The sequence below is a fragment of the Dipteris shenzhenensis genome, chromosome 21, assembly GCF_047967505.1.
Source record: "Dipteris shenzhenensis isolate YYH24624 ecotype China chromosome 21, Dip_SZ_1.0, whole genome shotgun sequence".
In the NCBI taxonomy this organism is placed as follows: domain Eukaryota; kingdom Viridiplantae; phylum Streptophyta; class Polypodiopsida; order Gleicheniales; family Dipteridaceae; genus Dipteris; species Dipteris shenzhenensis.
Window position 1 is genome coordinate 49186435 of NC_141616.1, and position 20150 is coordinate 49206584.

The 20150-nt window shown below is 42.6% G+C and overlaps 1 pseudogene; it reads left to right on the forward strand.

Moving 5' to 3' along the window:
• LOC147888992 (uncharacterized) overlaps positions 1-20150 on the forward strand; it is a 341849-nt pseudogene that overhangs the window by 305200 nt on the left and 16499 nt on the right.

The window sequence follows — 20150 nt, forward strand, 5'->3', positions numbered from 1 at the left end:
TGATAGTAAACAGGAATGGAAGTGTTTTCATGGAGCAGCCCCTTGTCTACAACAATCTCCCTCACTCCTGCTTTCTGTGTGGACTTTTAAGTCACATAGTCAAAAGCTGCCCACTAAAGAGAAATGGCCCCAAACCAGTCTAGGAGCCAGCCCAACAGCAACCCATTTCCCCCCCCAAAGCCAAAGTGTACTGTCAAAGGTAAGACAAAAGATCAGGACTTGGTGAAAGCAGGTGAAGTGGAGACAGAGATCAAATCAGTCAAACAGACAGAGGTGCAGAAGACACCTGCTTTACCTCTAGAAAAGGAGAGGGTAACCTTTCCTTTGGCTACAAATAACACCTTTGAAGCTCTCATAGACAAAGAAACTGAAGAATGGATCCAAGATGCTCAAATGGTTGAAGTTGAGATCAAACCTGGATGGTCTAGAGAGTTTGAAGAGGATGTAACCAGGTTGATGCCAGCATGAGTGAGTCAGAGCAAGGAGACTCCGAGGAAGAACTCCCCCTAGCTCAAAAACAGAATAACCTTCTTGGGCCTTCAGTTAAACCTCAAGCTATCACTATCAACAAAAGAAGAATCTCCCAGGTAAAAAGCCAGAGTGCCCCACCCAAATGCCCAACCCCCAAGGCTAAAAAGGAGAAGAGTAAGAATGGTAAATAAACCTTCCTCTTTTCTTACCTTTAATGTCTGTGGATTAAGTGACCCTTGGAGGAGTCAAGAGTTAGCCAAATGGTTGAGAGACAGTTCACTGTCTCCAACTTTTCTTGCTTTACAAGAAGTTAAAGTGATACATGACACATTAGAAAAGAGGTTAAAAAGAGTTGACAGTAGAAGAGTTTGGTACTACACAAATCATGATGAAGGCAGAGGTGGCAATGCAATTGGTTTTCTCTCTCACTATCAGGATTGTGTTATTAGATGCAGACATGACCCCAATCATAGGTAGATTGCCTTGGACTGCAGGATAAAAAGCCTCTACTTTACAGTGGTCTCATTGTATGCTCCCACAGGCTCTCTGGAAAGGAGGATTACATGGGATTCAATGATGAACTTAGGGAGTGATTGGATCATCCTGGGGGACTTCAATATGGTTGAGTCTACTAAAGATAGATGGATGCAAAAGGGTTCAACTCTCAGGGGTTCCGAATTTCAGCTGTGGGAAGAGGTCAAGGAATCTCTCCAAGTAGTAGACATTGGGACTCCTAGTATTTTTACTTGGAGCAATAGACAGGTAGGGGACTTAAGAAGAGAAGCCAGGTTAGATAGAGTTTACTTGCTCAATCACTGATTGATCAAACTCTTGATATTAAGCAAGTCACTTTTTCCTCCCTCACTCTCTCTGACCACAAACCAGTGTGGGCTTCTCCAGACATGGGTATTGGAAAGATAGGTAACTCTTGGTTCAAGGCTGACCCTTCCCTCTTCAAATTGCAGACTGTTCAAAAACAGATGATAGAGAGTTGGACCTCCTCTTTTACAGCAGCTGACTCTAAGGCACAAGGATGGAAAGATGCTATTGAAAAGGTACAAATAATACTCAAGGATGCCAGAAAGAACAGAGCAACTATTAGAGCCAAAAGGATGGATAAAGTGAAGAAATACATTGAGGAGTTAGAAGAAAGGGCTAGATGCAATGACACCAATGCCCAACAACAGTTATTGCTCAAAAGGAAAGAAATCAGAATCCAAGAGCAGATTAAACTGCACAATGCCAACATATACTTCAGAGAGTGGTGGGTAGGCAAGATTGATAGGCCAACCAAAGAAAACTTCAGGAGGATCATAAAAAAAAGAAAACAGGAGAAAATACCTTTGCTACAAAAGGAAGATGGAGAGCTGGCCCTTTCAGAAACAGAAAATATGGAGATAATTGTCAGCCATTTCAGAAACTTGCTTAGCACAGTGGATCTAACAGACCACAATGTTTTAGAGGCAAGACTTAAGTGTCATACAGCCAGGCAACCCTCTGTTTCTAACTTGGACAGAAATCAATTGGAAGCAGATTTCTCCCTTAAAGAGCTCAAAGAGGCTGTTTTTGCAATGTCTGATGGTAAAACCCCTGGAGAGGATGGACTTCCTGCTGAATTTTACAAAAAAATTTGGGATACTGTTGGTCCTTCTCTACTGGAAGTCTGGAATGAGAGTATTGAATTGGGGCTGCTCCTAGAGCATTTAAATGGGGGTGTCTCCAAAGGAAGGGGACAGAACAATGTTAAAAATCTGGAGACCCCTAACCATGCTTAACTGTTCTTACAAGATATTTGCTAAAGTAATGGCCTTGAGACTCATACACAAGATGGACAAGTGGATTCTGGAAGAACAAAAATGATTCATAAAGAACAGACACTTGTTGGAGGCAATTATCAATCTCTGGGAAGGTTGTACACATGATGAGGAAACAAAACAAGAGATTTGTCTTATTAAAATTGATTTTGATAAGGCGTATGATAGACTTAATTGGGACTTTCTTCTGTAGTCCCTCAATAGCCTGGGTTTGGGAAAGATTTTCATATCCTATGTAGCCTTGCTACTTTCCAATGCCTCTGCAAAGGTTTGTGTTAATGGGGAGATGTCTCAGAGTTTTATGCTAAAAAGATCCATTAGGCCCTCTTGCCCCTCTCTTATTTGCAATTGCTGCTGACGCCTCGGGGTGGCTTATTAAAGATCAAGTAGTAGTAGGAGAAATCAAAGGCATAGAACTCCCCTTAGGAAACCAGCTAGTCAATCAACAATTTGCAGATGACACCACCCTCACAATCAGAAACACGGATGTGGACTAACAAAGGGCAATGGAGTGCATGGACATTTTTTGCACAGCATCTGCGTCAAGGATTAATCACACTAAAACAGGGTATGCATTATTAACTGGGGACAATCTAAATATATTAGACCAGCTGGGATGCAAAAGGATACCTCATGGTCAGATATTCAGACTGCTTGGTATCCCCATGGGTTTCAATGTCAAGATGAAAGACAGATGGGATTGGTTCCTGGAGAAATTCAAAAAGAAGCTAAACAGTATCGGGGGGCTATAGGCAAACTTGGCAGGGAGGAGAGTTGTCTTAAATCACTGTATCTATCCAATGGCTATTTTGTATCTCTCTTGCTGGTGCCCATCCAAAGCAGGACTAGAAAAATTCATAAGAGTATGTAGATCCTTCCTATGGGATGGGAGTGACACCAGACGAAGGATTGCTAAAATTAAATGGGTTTTTTGTACCAGGCCAAGAAAAGGAGGGCTGGGGGTAGTAAATATCCAATTGGCTGTCTACAAACTAGTTGCCACGTGGATAATAAAAGCAATTACCAATCCTGATAGAGACTGGGCTAACCTTCTGCTCAGGAACTTTAAACATGTCAGACCTCTTAGAGCCCCAAGATGGAAAGACTACTATGTTTTGGCAGCTATTGGAAACCCAGAGCCTTGCTCTATCAAAGGAAGCCAACTGTGGAAGTTCCTCTGGGGTGCCTTTGAACAGATTAAATGTTTCATCACACTCACGGGGAATGGAAGTTACATGACTCTGGATTCCATATGGGTTTCGACTTTTTTTCCAAGGCAGCAGCTAAGTGATAATGATTTTTTAAGAGCTTGGCACTTGGTAAAGAAGGGGGTTTCTAACTAGGGTAATCTTTGGGACAGGAACAACTTCATATGGAAAACTTGGCTTGAGATAAGAAGAGAGTTCAGGCTACAAAATGCAGATCAAGAGCTATTTATGAGAAGATTGCACCTGTGGGAGGGGGATATTTCTTGGAAGGGAGGTAGGGTACTTGACTTCTCCAGAGAGTTTGGGTGGGTTGGCAGCTCATCTCTTTTACCAATACCCACACCCTCAGAAGGCATAGAGGAGGTTGTCTCTAAGCTAAACAAAAGGTGGAACTGTTTTGATAATGCCAAAAAGTGGGCCCTCAGGTTTGAGTTGATATGAAATAGAGAGATTCTGAGAAAATGTCTACCCTACTATGGCTAACCTTGCATAAGGCAATTTGGACCAATAGTAGAAGTCTTAGCATTGGAAAGGGGGATGGCACTTGCAAATGCTATGTGGTAAACAGAGAAGATATATTTCACCTCTTCATTGCTTGCCCAAGAGCAAGAAAGGTTTGGAAACATGTGCAAATCAAAATTGGGGAGCCCATAAACTGGAAAGCCATACTGTTGGGAGATGCCCTCAAAACTTCTTATGCCAAATGGTCACTTATCAGAGCCCATGCCCTATGGTTTATTTGGACCTCCAGGAATGCTTGTCAAGTCAATGATGAACTCATGCATGCTGACCACCTCTTTAGCAATTGGTATGATTGTTTTCTGCTCACTAATTGAACAATCTCTGTTGTGCCTCAGGCAAAGTTTCTTTTGGACCAGTAGTTCCATAATTACAATGATCAGATCACTCAATTGCAAGCTGAATTGGCTGACCACACTCCAGGGGCAAGCAAATGTTCAAGTGCTAAGTTTGACATGCAGTCACAGCTCCTCCCTCCAATATGCCATGTCAAAGAAGAGTAGACTTCAGCATCTAGATCTTTCTCTCCACTTGATCATATCATGTTCACAGGCTACTGCTGAAAGATCCAAGGTTGAACGATGGCACATGTGCAACTCTTTGCTTTTTTCTATTGAGAACCATAGTTATCCACCTCCTCCATGGACTGAGATTAATATTGTGAGACTGTTCAAATGGGGAAAGTTAATTATCTCCTCTTATGTATAGAAAGGGGCTTTTTTGTATGCTGGCAGCCTTCATTAGAGGTGAACCTTTCTGTCTTTTCTTTGACGGCATTGTACAGATGATCAGAACATAAATAAAAATTTTCTTTGCCCAAAAAATAAATAAAAATATTTTGCCCCTTGCAATTGATCAAAGAGCTCATCAATGCGAGACATAGGATACTTATTTTTTATGGTGATTTTATTTAGTGCCATCTATGCATAAACACATAGTACCATCTTTTTTCTTTACCAGTAAAACTGGTGCAGACCAAGGTGAGCTACTTGGTTGGATTTGGCCCTTCCTAAGATATTCCGTTAGCTGTCTTTCGACCTCACGTTCCTCCGTTTGACTAAGCTATATAGGGGTTTACAAACAGGGGTAGATCTAAGAATTAAATCTATTTTATGATCTACTTCTCTCTCAGTTCTCTCTCAGGAGGTAAACCATCAGGTAAATCAGACGAAAAAACATCTTTAAATTCAAACATTAAATCATTGAAAGAAGATTTATACTTTTTAACATTATCAAAAACAACATTACTTCTTTCCAATGCAGAAGACATAAAATCACTAATAAAAGTTAAGTTCACAAAGACATACCTCGCATTCTTCTTGGTGTAGCAATCATTCCAATTCCATCAAACAACTAGGAGGAGAGTTAGGCACATCATGTTCTCCTTGAATCTGGAAGACTCTACCCTCTTTTTCAAACATAATGGAGTTATTAAGATAACTCATTTATAAGCTATGCCCAAGACTATACATCCATTCTCGACCAAGCACTACATCTATTCGGTCGAGATGCATGTATTGGAAATCCAAGGCATCCTGATAGCCTTGAATATCCACCTCTACACCATGTATCATGGTGTCCCAAACTTTTTTATCACTACCCTTTGCCAAAGAGACCACATATTTATGGGCACTAGGACTCTCCGGCAATTTTAATTTCTTAACTAACGAGTAGTTCAAGAAATTATGTGTTGCACTATCATCGACCATCACTCTTACTCTGCACCCCTTAATTTTTCCATGCATCCTCATTAAATCATGAGGACCAAAGGTGGGCTGCCACATTGTCGATGATAGACAGCACATGTGGGTGCTATCCTCATGATAGATCTCTACCTCAGTGTACTTTTTAGTATCATTAAGCGGCAACACTTGCACCGCATGTACTTGTTTTTGTGGAGGTCTATTTGAGGCTTTACGCTGGTTTATTTTTAGGGCAGAGTTCCAAGCAGCATGGTCTTTGCCCAAACATTTGAATCAAAGATTTTCTTGCCTGGCCCTTTCATAATCCTCTTTCTTCAAGAGAGGATAATTTTGTGTTTGAGGTTTCTTAGGTGGTGCCTGAGGAACCTGCTTCTTAAAGTGTCCCTTTCTTTTTGAATTTGAAAATTTATTGAACTTTGGAACAAAACCTGTTTGCTATGAAGTTCCAACTCTGAATTTCCCCGTCATATCATCGTATATTTGGGCATACTTAATGGCTTCCTCAAAGGTTTTAGAAGAATTTCTTTTCACCTTAACCTTATAAGTGTCTTTGAGACCTCTCACAAAACCCCTTATTTTTTGGTATTCATCAATTCCTTTCGGCTTAAGGACTGCCTCCCTATAGTTTGCTATGTACTGGACTAGAGTGTTTTTACCCATAGTGCAATTGTCCCAAGCCTCCCACGCTCTTTCTAATTCATTTTTCAGTAAAAACTCTTTTACGAAACCCCTTATTTTTTGGTATTCATCAATTCCTTTCAGCTTAAGGACTGCCTCCCTATAGTCCGCTATGTACTGGACTAGAGTGTTTTTATCCATAGTGCAATTGTTCCAAGCCTCCCACGCTCTTTCTAATTCATTTTTCGGTAAAAACTCTTTTAGGAAAGCTTGTTCAAACTCAGTCCAATACCTAGGAATTCTTTCACTCTCCCTGAGGCTCATCCACTCATCCACCATTTATAGGCTTTATTTCCAAGGGAAAGACTTGCTTCCACGACTTGATTTTCAGGAGGTGTATTCCTGAGTCGATGGAAGTCTTGCCACTTTTGCAAGAACGTATTAATCACATCTTTATTACGCTCCTTTTCTTCCCCATTGAAAATTGGCGGTTTTAAGTCCTTAAGGATGTTCGAGGTTTCTCTAAGTCGAGAGATGGACATCTCAACTTGATTAGGAGGAATCAGTGATTTTTCAGTAATAGATACCGATTGAGAATCGGCTATCTTAGTTATAGCTTCAGCTAGGGTTTTCAATGTATCACTGATAACTCCTAGCCGTGTTTCCATATTTTGCGTTCGAGTTTCAAGTTTAGTGAATTCTGTATACGGCATTCCATAATAACCGTAGTCTATATCCTCCATTTCCGCATTATCCTCTTGAGTTTCAGTTTGTCCCTCCTCATGTATTTCCTCTCCAACTATTGCTTTTCCCTTTCTAGCCCTTTTCTCGGCCTCCCAAATCATATCATCCCTTTCTGGAGTTGTCATTTTTTAAAAAAATACGTACTTTCTAGAAATAATAAAGCAAAACGCTTTATATCAGAGAGAAAAATATGATGCCCACTTCACTGGTATTTGTTCGATGGTCCTGAATTTGTCTTCACGCTTTCTTCGATCTGCGCCTTCTCGCTTTCTTTCAATTCACAATCCTTTCGATCCCGCTTCTTCTGTTTCCCTCGATGTAGAACTTCGAACTCCTCGACACATTCTTCTTCTTTCAATTTGGCGAGGCTAAGGAGTTTTGGAAGAGTTATGGGTAATGAAACTTGGAGAGAAAGAGGGTGGTGAAAAGAACCTTAAGACCTTTGGAAAGCAAAGGGGTTCAGACTTTGGAGAAGGGCATAAAAGTCTTGCTGATGTGGCCTTTTCAAAGGTCAAATGACCTTTGCTGATGTGGCACGGCTTCCAATTTCAAGGTAATAGTGCTCTCAATGTTTCAAGCGCCTTCTTCTCTCCGCACGTTGAGCTACTTCTCCTGCCACCATGATATAAAGTTGCATAATCAGCTTCCAGTTTGGTCACGTCAAAACTTCAAACAAGTTTGAAGTGATCACAGAAATTGAGAGTGATGCGACTGTAATTTCTCTCTGATTCACGGCTGATTGAGATTGCGGCTCATACAAGCTGAAAGCTGAGAAGCTCATGTGGTTTGTCATCTAGTGAAGCTGAGCGATGAGACGGAATAGAAGACACAAACCACTTACTACGACCTCCTCCAATGAAGGCCAAGCGTACATAATATCAGTGTTGTATTACGGTGTGTGAGTGATGGCTTTGTAATTCATCTACCATTTGCCAGAAGTCCATCTACTGCAATGGGATGTCTGATCCGTAGCAGCAATGGAGAGAATCAAAGGCCAGACGGTGTTGCGGCAAAATTTGATATGATCGGGTTGATTCCTTTCTTTGGAACCACTGCGACGACGGAGTTTTTGCTCTACTTAGCTCACAATTTTTACGAGGCTTCCATCTCGTCGGAATAGGAAGCTACGTTTTTGGCCTGCTTTGCATCGTAACTATAGATCGACTCAGCTCTGATACCAGTGTTGCGACACCAGAAAGAAGGGCTCAGCATTGTATGTTCTACCCTGCCATGGATTCCCTCTTTTGTCACATGAACTTGCTTTTCCTCAAGTTCCTTCTGGAATCCTCCCTCCTAGCCCAATGCTTGCCACATGGTGTTCTCTTGTTGAGTGCCATGTGTCGATTTGGACCTTAGAACCTCTATGCCCATTTAGGCCTTACTTATGCACTCCATATTAATGCAAGCACTGTCGAGCCCTCTGGTTTCCCGCTTCACCATAACGACACCAAATGATTCCGGGATTATGGTTGACGTAACAGCATACTAGCCAGCTTCCCCTTTTGATTGGTCAAGCGTCCCAAACATCACTGATCTGTATCACTTGCTCAATTTTCTAATACAAGGTTCTTTTCTCTATTTTTTGAAAGTATCATCTTTTAGTATTCTCTGAATTATAAAAGTGCAAGGTATTAATATTAAAGTTTGTTGATTCCTTTACTGAAGTCTGACAAGGGCTTACAATTGAATGTTTGGGAACTTTTCTATTTTCAGGGAATTGCATCAGTACGCGCATATGGTGCAGAGGAAAAATTGCACACACAGTTTCTCAAAGCTGTGGATGGAAATCACCGAGCTTACATTATGTCTGTACATACATCACGCTGGCTTGGCATCCGGCTAGACTTTGTAACAACCATTTGGGTGACTATGGCTGCCCTTTTGGTAATATTTATGCGGAAGTCTCTTTCACCAGGTCTTGCAGGTATTATTTTGAAACAAAATTATAGATGGCAAAGTTATATATATGTATGTTTCTCTCAATTGACTTGAACTGGAATAAAGTTTCTCCTCTATGTATTTTGATCAAAGAGTCACTCATGAGAATTAGATTTATTGGTGGAGATGGCTTCCATTCTCTCAGTTGCAACTAAGACTTCCCTCCCACTCTCCTTCCCTATCCTATTGTGCACCTTTTCTTCTTTGGTTTATCTGTCCATCATTCCTAGCAACACTTCCTCCCCTTTGTGCATCCAATCAAATTACCTTTTCTTGCTTTGGTGTATCTTTCCCTCGTTCCTAGGCTCAAGCAATGACCTGAGGAGGAACACTTCCTCCCCTCTATCCACCCAATCAACTTCCTATATTCTGCTCGCCTTCTTGCTTAGTTGAACTCCTTTTCAGAATATGGACCCTTCCTTGCCATTCTTCTCCCCTTCTTCTTCTTCTTTCTGCTACCTCCGTGGGGGTGTGGGCAAACTCTTTATTCCTTCCCTAAATCCATTTTGCCACCGAAGTATGTGCATGCTGCAGTGACCAGTAGTATTGCAGGCTGCAATCTTTCCTTCTGTTCTTTTGTCTTCCCTTTCTATCGTTTGACCTTTCCTTGGTCTTGCCGCACAACACATGTTCCCCTTTATTTGTTTATTCCTTCCCTAAATCCATTTTCCCACCAAAGTATGTGCATGCTGCAGTGACCAGTAGTATTGCAGCTGCAATCTTTCCTTCTGTTCTTTTGTCTTCCCTTTCTATCGTTTGACCTTTCCTTGGTCTTGCCGCACAACACATGTTCCCCTTTGTTTGTTTTAACTTCATTTCCTCCCCTTACTTTTTCCACCCAATTCCCCTCTTTTTGCCTCATTTCAGCCTATCTCCTCCTTCACCATGATCTCATCTTACCATTGTTTTTTCCCTTCTCCCCCTAGATGTTTCATGTTTATAATACCAAGGGTAGCCTATGTATGACGGTGGACCAAATGCTTCCTGAAGTTTTATAGGTGGCCTTGGGCCTTTTTTATTGGGAACTTTGCCTCACTGAAATTACGAGGAATATTGTTGCCTGAATGGGGAGCAATGACTATGCCACGAGTATATTTAGAGACTGATTTCACAAGCAATGGATAGAGCACTGAGAGATTATTTCACAAGCAATGGCTAGAGAACTAAGAGATTACAAAAAATTGGGGTGTGGCTACAATGCCCTGTTTCAAGGGGTGGGCCGAATCCTTGCCAAAGTATTGCTGCCAGTCAGAGGTTGCTTGGGCAAGGAGGTGTGTTGCATGTCTAAGGGCCAACTCAGAAATCGTGAGGATAAAACCAACTTAATAGAGAAGTTCACACTTAAAGGTCACTCTGGACAACCCAAAAAATGGCACAGGTGAGCAAACACACAGAGGATAGAGGCTCAAAAGTGACACATCAGAATGAACATACAATAGACAACTTCACCTTTTCAGTGTTCTAGTTACAATAGACTTGCTTGATCTACTCACAGAGATGGCTCAAAGGTCAAGCATAGCATACTCCCATACTCTCTTGTAGTGTACACCACTAGATGCTCTCTCTACTTTTGCAAATTTCTCAAATTGTTCAAGCTCTCTTTTACAGGACTCTATTTGCCTCCACTATCATCCTCTTTTGTTAGCAAACCGCTCCCTGTTGGCCGAAGGAGTTCCTCAGCCCGCAAACTCCTCTTTCATCCTTTGCCGGCTTAGCCACTTCTTAGACTGGTCTTGGCATTGGCATCTAATCTCACCACTTGGTATGTATCCTTGTTGGAAGGCCAACACCTTGTTCACGGTCCTAGTTGTTGTGAATATCTCTCTTTCAACCTTGGGGTCCTCTTTTCATATCAAAATCGACATCTCTTTCTCCTCACATGGGAACTTCTGAACATACTTGTGTCCTCATCGATACCCAAGCATAAGGTGCCATCTAGGTTTAAACCTAGTGCTTACTATGCTACAAAATCCCAATCTGAAAGAGAGAGAGAGAGAGAGAGAGTTTATTAAAGTCTTTGGAGGACCAATGGGTCTATGAGACTGTGAGAAAACCTGATACAAGCAAGCTAAAAGGGTGGAGTTACTATCGAGCATCAACACCCATGCAAAAAACAAAAGATACATGCTACATAGTCATATCAGAGTAATAGTCATCTCCATCATCACTATCGTCATAATCATCATCATATAATTTGTCACATGAATACAAAGTGAAATATGCTCCAGTGTCACGACTGTGATCCACTCTAGCTCCCTCGTCAAGGATGAGGGAGCAAGATCATAAAACCAGAGATAAAATGCAACCGGCTGCCTGTGGACGTGCTCCTATGTTGTCTCCCGGTCACAGCTCTACGTCTGACAAGGGCAACCTCGACCCCTGTCGTCGGTCACGCTCCCACTTTAAACAAGGATGGAATGTCACCAAGTAGAATCTGTGCATCAACTCTCTGCCTGAGCTATTGTGTCACTGGTTCTAGATCCCGATTGCGTAAGAGACTGTAGAGTGGGAGCCTGTATGGTCCGCCTGGAAGAACTCCGTAATCATGCTCTGAGAAGATTCTTCCAAGGTATGATCCTCCTTTCTCTATGATCAAAGTAGGCGCTCACGATGTTTGACTACCCCATGAAAAAATGCGGCCAAGCATCTTTGCACTGAGAAAGAGAGGAACCGAGATAAAAGTCCGGAGCTATCTCTGAATAGACAATAGAAGCGGCCCCAGATCTCATAGTACACTGGGCATCTGAAAATGAAATGTTCCTCAGACTCAATCTCCTATAGACCACATAATGTGCATATATGTCTCTCCCTGGGGGTAAACCCTTTGCTCCACTCTCAATACAGAGTCTACGTGAAGAGACCCGAAACTACCCAATAGGAATCCTCAGCAAATGGGATAAATGAATCTGCGTATATCCTGGTGGGTCAATAAACCCGTCATCTGCGATATGTAGACAATGATCTCTATAGAAGATGAGTTTCACTGGGAGCTCACTCGGTTCCAATCAAGTTCGGAATGTGTGTAACTGCAAAAGATCCTCACGTATGACCTGGTTGACCTCATGATATCATAGTGGGGAGAACGACGCATCAATGATGTACTCGAAGGGGGAATCTTGTCCATGTGGAGCCCCAGTTGCTCAAACCACCTCACTGTGTGTGCAAACCAGCACCTCTGGTCACTTGCATCCGATAGAGCCATAGAGGAGGACAATGCTAGCCACGGCAATCTGTTGCGTCCTGAGGTACAATCCCCATATGCCCTGACTCAATAAAGGTAGGTGATGACCTGAAATGCTGCATCGAGCTGCAATGGAGATGATCGAAACATAGATTGGACAATCAGGTGAGGAACTGACGGCTTGCTGCAAATCATCCGTGACAACATGAGTACCTGTAGTCGCTCCACGCGAGGTCACTCAGTGTCAGACAGATCTAGCCCCCAACAAGGGTTTCCGTACATCCCCGCTGGTCGGCCCAAGGAGTCAAAAAGTAAGCACTTGGTTTGAGGGTCCTAAAAGTGTGAGCGGAAGCACTGCCTCTCTAATCTGGCCAACGAGGCGTGCCCTCTACTCAAGTGATCTTGCATCGCTAGTCTCATAGTGAAAATAGGTCCGGAGAAGATAAAACCCAATTATGTGTATGATGAGACAATCTCGACCGGTGACCCATCAAAGGTAAACTGCTCCTAATGCATAGCGACCCAAGATGTATTGAAGATCATAACCTTGGTTTTATCAATGTTGTGACCTTCAAATCATGTGACTACAAAAGGACTCTAGCGCGTCTAAGTGCCTCTCGAGGCCCTTTGCTGAGGACGATAAGAGTACCATGTCATCTGCATATAGAAAGATCTTAATTAGAGTGCCAACATGAGAGCAACCAGCCCCCCCTAGTGTCTGCATAACTATCTCAAGCTCGTCGATGTAGAGGCCGAATAGGGTTGGTGATAGAGGACACCCTTGTTTGACCCTAATGGTACTCAAAAGATTGTCCATCCATCCAAATCCTATCTGAACTCTACCAAAGACTCTCGTAAAGAGCAAGGAGACGTTAAGGTATTTATTAAAATTGAAGAAAGACCAATACTGACAACCAAAAAAGTACAAACACAAGGAGAAAGAGGTACCTAGAGAGAATCTATGCATCAAAGCAAAACACCACCTAAGAGCAAATGACATTCAAAAATAGCACAAACCTACAGACTAAAGAGGAATTGGGCTTCGAATCATCCCACATCGGATTTTGATTGTACATTCAAGAAGTATAAACATACCTAAAGCCAAAACTCCAAAGTTATAAGAATTACAATGTAGAACATAGCAAAGTCTTTTTTTTCCCATTAAAAGGCTTCTATTAAGTATGAAAAAACCCCCAAAGAGCAAATTGCTCTAGGCACCAAATACACCATGAACCGCATAAGAAAGCCTAAGAGAATGAAGCCCTAATCAAATGAAAAAAATATGATTGAAGCCGAAAGTGCCACCTCAGACCTAAAGGGACCTTAGGAAAGGGCATTCTCTCCATTCTCTAAGGGAAACAATAGTAGCATTCCTAGAAGATCCCTACCATTCATGTGAAGCAGAGTGAAGAGAGGCAATTTCTCTTCGAATGTCCAGCAACCCAAAGCGTCAATCTTATCATCCGAGAGGTAGTTGCCATCCATAACTTGCAGCTTAGGATATCGCGCTTGCTGCAGGAAGGTGAACATCTCTGCCTTTACGGACCTTCTAGGCCTCCCTCCAGCGAGACAACAATGGCGAGGATAGCGACGATGATGAGGCAGAGTCTAGCCAGAGGCTTCAACATGGTCCTTTTTACAAAAAAGACCCTCCACGATGACAAACTGGCAAAGCTTGTGGTCCAAATGTTGCAGAAACTCTAAAAAAGGCATTGGCAGAGACAAGCCTGTGTGCTTCTAAGTCTTACCCAAAACACAGCTCAAAGTCCCTCTCTCATGTGTATACAGACAGGCACATAGGCACGTATCTGGCATGAAGCATGTTTTTAACTGTTCTTGCCAATACAGAAACACTATACCTAAAAGGGGGTAAGGAGCTGAGCGGGTGAGCTCCCCTTCCATCCGCGGACCTGCTGCCCCGCTACCTCTTGGCCGCCCCGCTACCCGTCGCTGCTCCTTCGCCCGCCTCCCCTTCATCGCCCCTTCCACCCCGCATCCCCTCTCGTGCTACTCCTCCGCCTCCGCACTTTGCCCTTCCTCCTTCCCGCCATCTCGCCTTCCCCGCCATCTAGCCCATCCCCTCCGCCATCTCACCTCCCCCCGCCTTCTCGCCTCCCCCGCCATCTCGCCTCCCTTGTCATCTCTCCCATCCGCCTCTCCCGCCCTCTTCTCCTCCCCTGTAGGCTCTCTTCCCCCGCCTCCTCTCTGCTCCCTCACTCCCTCCTCTCCTTCTCTTCTCCCTCTTTCTCTTCTTCTCTTTCTTTCCTTTTACCTTCCCTTCCACCCTCTCCACCTCTCTCCTCTGCCTCTTCGACTCGCCTCGCCTCGCCTTGCCTTCACCTCCCCCTTGGACGTCCTTCTTCTTGACCCCCCCGCCCCCCCTCCCTTTTTTCTCCTCTTCCTCCCTACAGCGGGAGCATTTGTGCTTGTTAAGGCGAAAGAAAATCTTGGTGGTGACCCTTGGTCTGGCTAGAGGGGCTCTATGGCAGCACCCTCGAATCCCACATCCGTTAAGGTTCTTCTTTCCCCAACTGACAAGCAACAGGTACAACATGCACTTCAGTCCCTCCAAGACAAGGCGCTCGTGGGCAAAATTGTGGGCCCAGGTGTGAGAGTGGATCCAGGTGAGCTTGGCATTAGAGAGCGACCACATCGAAGAGGTCACCATCTATGAAGAGGCGTATTCCTCATCCAGCTGGGCTCCCCCGACACTGCCTCGACACTTGTGGAGCAGAGCCCCATTCTCCTTGGCCCGCATCTAGTGTACCTCTTTCCGTGGTACCATGGCTTTACAGTGGAGGACATGGACACGACACACCATGTTCTGTGTTTTTCGGTTATGCCCCGCTTCCCAAGGCTCCCAAAGGAGTATTGAGCCATCCTCCCCTCCATTCGTTGGACAACGTGGGTAGTGGGCAGAAGAGGAGATGCAGCGTGGGCAGGGAGAAGAGCTAGCGGGCAAGAAGAAGAGAGCGTGGGAGCAGAAGAGGAGGCATCACGGGCTGGAAAGGAGAGGCATAGGGGCAATGTGATCTGTTGCACGGGAAACTAGCAGTAAGCATAGCAGCAAGTCGATGAGCAGCAGCTCCTCCAAATCGACATCTCGATCTCCATAATGAGGCTAGAGCTTGAGAGAAGGGCTTCCCTTTGGGAGAAGATAGCTTCCATTTCCAGGCTACCTCACTCCTAAGGTTTGCCCAAGGAAGGGCGAGCTAGAAAGGGGACATGGCTCTGATACCACATGAAGGAATGGGAAGAAGGTGAAAGGAGGCAAGGGAGCTAGAAGGAAGGAAGCATAACTTGAAATAGAAATTAAAGGAAATGGAAATGGAAAGAAAGGCAACAACCAAAGGAAATCACTTACATGATTTGAGTTGATTGATTTGACAAGTGAAAGTACAACACTCATATAGAGTGGGCATATACACTCAAGTACCATATGTATATGGGATAACTCCCAAGATGCCACATGGCACTCTCTCAAGTACACACTAGAACACACTCTTTGACTATGATTTTTCCAACATGAGGCCCTCCTCTACATACAATGCATCTGAAATCTTAATATTGGCAGAGCGGTGTCTCAAGTGGGCCACAAAGATCACAATAACCACCAAAAAATTTTGCTTTTCCCTCTTTAGGGCTGCTAATTGATTCTTGAGACCAATCTCCTTTCTGAGAATGTCATCTCTTTTGCTACAAGCAACAACATGACAAATTAACTAATATCCGGAAGAGCCGTTGCTACCTTTCGAAGGAGATACCACTCCACCTTGCAAATAAGACTCCCAAATCTATAACACACTCTCTGTGAGGCCCTCCTTTGGCTGCTGCAAAATTTGGTGTTGGTATGCATTACAGATTCATGTGACAAACTATCACTAGAATGCTTCAAACTTTTCAGCCCATTCCGCCTTTAGAGCTCGAGGACCGTCTTCAAGTCTAGACACTTTCTTCTCCAGGGTCATCTTGTCACCCTTTGAGGCTGTCACATATTATTGTCTCTTCTTTATATAAAGTGCTTTTGACTCCACCATGGGTTTCTCACAAGTGAATGAATCGCACTGCCAACAAGTGGTGGCAGAAGAGACTGAGATAGATTTGGAATTTAAAAATTCCACTCTGACAACAAGTCTTCTCGTGGTGAGTTTTGTTGGGAGTTCTTCCATCTGGGCAACTTAGGAATATTGCTCCGAATGTTTGTCACAGATGTTTGGCTACACGAGAGTCTGTGCCTCATCTCATTTGGCATTGTCCCTAGGACTCGTGATTTTTAAAGCTTCCTTGGGCAGTGTTTGCGAGCTCGCATTCCAAATGCTACCTTTGGAAAGTTCTTATGGATCTTTGGGATACACCCACCTAGACAGGATTTTGATTTGTTTTTTGTTTGGGTTCGCTACTGGGCACTCTAGGCTCTATGGAAGGATAGAAATCATATAGTCTTTGGTGATCCTACTTTTTCACTTTTTCCTTTCTTCGGGCACTCTCTGTAGCTTAATTGGACCCTATTAGGGTATTTGTTTCTCATGCATAGCACGATATACTTTTCCATTGTTGAGCTTTGCTCAGAGAGTTTCTTTCATACTATAGAAGTCTCGTCTTTGAAAAAAAAAGTTTCTTTTTAAGCTGAGGTTACTAGCAATACATCAGAAAACTATTTAGCTTCACGATCTTGAATGACAAAAATAACAATAACTATACCTTCAACAAGGCATAGAACCACCCTGAGGTTCTGTGATCATATCATTTTACGGTTGGATTGTCTTGTAGATTTGATAACTGATCAATACACACACTTCTTAAATGATGTCATTGAGGCATTGGTGCGACAATTACAGACTTATTTTTCTCATGGAGGTCCTCCCTCATGTGCAATCCTAAGTTGTAATATATCTAACTTGCAATTTCAGAAAGAGATATTTTGTGCCAGGAAATCATTTCTACTTCACACAAATATATATCTTGTTGAAACAAATTACGAATCTAGCCATGAACTGTGCTACTTCAAGTACTTTTGCAACAGGAAATCATTTTGATTTTCTTTTTCCAGGTGTATTGTTGGTTCAAAGCCTTCAGCTTACTGGCTTCTTGCAGTTTGCAGTACGTCTGTTTGCGGACACTGAAAACTGTTTCACAAGTGTGGAGAGGATCCAGGATTATGGTAGCTTACAGACTGAAGCTGATCAACTTACTCAACCTGGAATGATATCAAAGGAGTGGCCTCAAAAAGGAAACATTGAATTTATCAACTATACTATGGCATACAGAGATGATCTTCCTCCAGTCCTCAACAATCTCTCTTTCAACGTACATACTCAACAAATGTTCCAATGCATCGTGGAAAGATACTGTTAAGTTTTATAATATTTTGACAACATAAAGTTGCATCTACATAGATGTAGATATTCTTAGTAGCTAAGCATATGTCTCGAGAAACACTTTCTTTTATAAATTTGACAAAGGTAGCACCCTCTTTCTGCCATGGTTACACTACTTTTTTGTTGAGATATAGCATATTTTACTTTTAATTTTTATTGAACAGTTAAATATAAGTTCAAATACTGGCGATTTCCAAGTAAACACTTTTGTCACCATGGAGGGCATTCCTTCCATTATACTTGATGACTCCATTTTCCCCCCTAAATTTCCCGCAAGAAGACATACACACACTCAGCATCTTAGAAGTGATTTGCTATGGCTATGCTTAACGATGGGGAAAACCTTGAGTTGGCCCTCTTGAAGTGGCCCTAATTAGATGTGAGAGGCGATAAGAATTCAAAAAGGCCAATGAATGTAGGTATTGATGACAAATATGCAGATATATATGGGAATCCCATGTTCCCAACTATTGAGTTTCGACCCAAACCTCATTTGCTTCAATAAAAATACTTCTATTAAGTAGGAAAAAATCCCCAACATACATGCTCATGGTAGAAAATGAGTATATCATGCATAGCATGAGAAACAAAATACCCTAAGTGGGTCGCAAACCTACCTATCAAGAAGAGCTAGTAAAGCTCCAATGTTGAGGCTGGAAATGCCACCTCAAACTAGTGGTAGGCTCTAAGAAAAAGGGAAGCCTATCCAATCCTTGAGAAAGATAGTCCTCTTGGTAGGGGCCACCTAGGAATTACATGCTCAACCAAATGGCCATCAGAGTGTTTGTCCAAATATTGACCAAAAGTATGAGATGGGTATGACAAAATATGAAGAGGGGAGAGGAGAAGAGTGGAGATGAGGAGAGAGGGCACAGCTAGAGAGCACACCACAAATGACTAACTGTACACTAGATTTAGTTGAAAAAATAGAATATATACAAACCCATTTAGGGTTAGGGTTACGGGATCTAACCCTTTCCTTTATAGCACTCTATAAAGTTAGTGCTATGCACATATGATCACGTGATGGTGCTATGCACACATGATCACATGATGTTGAGCGTGAACTCTCAACACCTTCCCTCAAGATGAACATCATGAAGTAGGCCTTCCCTCAACATGATGATTCTGGGGAATCGAAGAAGGACTGAGCATTACATTCCATCACACCCCTTTAATGGGAATGTCCTTCCTTTGCGTCAAACCAAGAGCTAGTTGGTGTTTCTTGAATAGCTCTTTACCGAGTGGTTTGGTAAAGATGTCTACAACATTCTCTTTGCTATCACAATGCTGCAATGTGATGTCACCAAGTAATACTCTTTCTCTGATGAAGTACTCTTTGACATCAATGTGCTTTGTCCTGGAGTGATATACTGGATTCTTGGCCAATGCTTGAGCCGATTGATTATTACAGTATATTGTTGTTGGCTTTGACTCATCAAAGTAATATGTTTCTGACAATAGTCTTCTGAGCCATATAGCCTCACATATACCTGTAGTGAGTGCTCTATATTCTGCTTCAATCGAAGACAAAGAAACAATTGGCTGTTTGTTTGACAACCATGATATAGCACCTTAACCAAGGAAAAATGCATATCCTTGTGTCGATCTCCTATTCTCATGATCTCCGGCATAGTCACTATCATAGTATCCATGCAACTGTGGATGACTTCCTTTGTATTCTATCCCAAACTGTCTTGTACCTCTGATGTATCTCAAGACTCTTTTAGCTGCATTCCAGTGAGAATGTTTTGGATTTGCTATAAACTGTGCATTTGAGCTTACTGCATAACAAATATCTGGCCGAGTGATAGTCAGATATATAAGAGATCCAATGAGCTGCCTGTAGTACCTGTCATTGACTGTAGGCTTTTCTGAATCTTTAGTAAGTTTCAAACTCAGTTCCATGGGAGTGGCTACAATCTTGCAATCTGCCATATGAAACTTCTTCAGGAGACTGTCAACATACTTGAGCTGACTCATGAATGTGCTATCTGAATCTCTCCAGAACTCAATTCCAAGACAATAGTGCATAAGTCCAAGATCTTTCCTGTTGAACTCTACAGATAAGTCTTGTTTTAGTTTTCTGATGAAGCTATCCTTGCTTCGTGTCACAATTAGATCATCTACATACAAAAGTGTAATAGTAATGTCTTCCCCTTGAACTTTGTAGTAGAGAGTATGATCTGCATTGGATTTCATGTATCCCAGATCAGCAAAATACTTATCAATTCTGCTGTACCAACTTCTGGGTGCTTGCTTTAATCCGTAGAGAATTTTCTTGAGATGGAAAACCTTATTCTCCTTTCCTCGTTCAACATAACCTGCTGGTTGTTGCATGTAGACTTCCTCGTCTAGATAACCATTGAGAAATGCATTCTTGATATCCAACTGATACACATTCCATTTGCTGAGTGTCGCTAGTGATATCAAGAACTGTATGGAATCAATCTTTGCTACTGGAGCATAAGTCTCATCATAGTCCTGACCATATTGCTATGCAAATCCTTTTGCAACTAGTCTAGCTTTATATCTTTGAATACTGCCATTTGAATTGTACTTCACTTTGTATACCC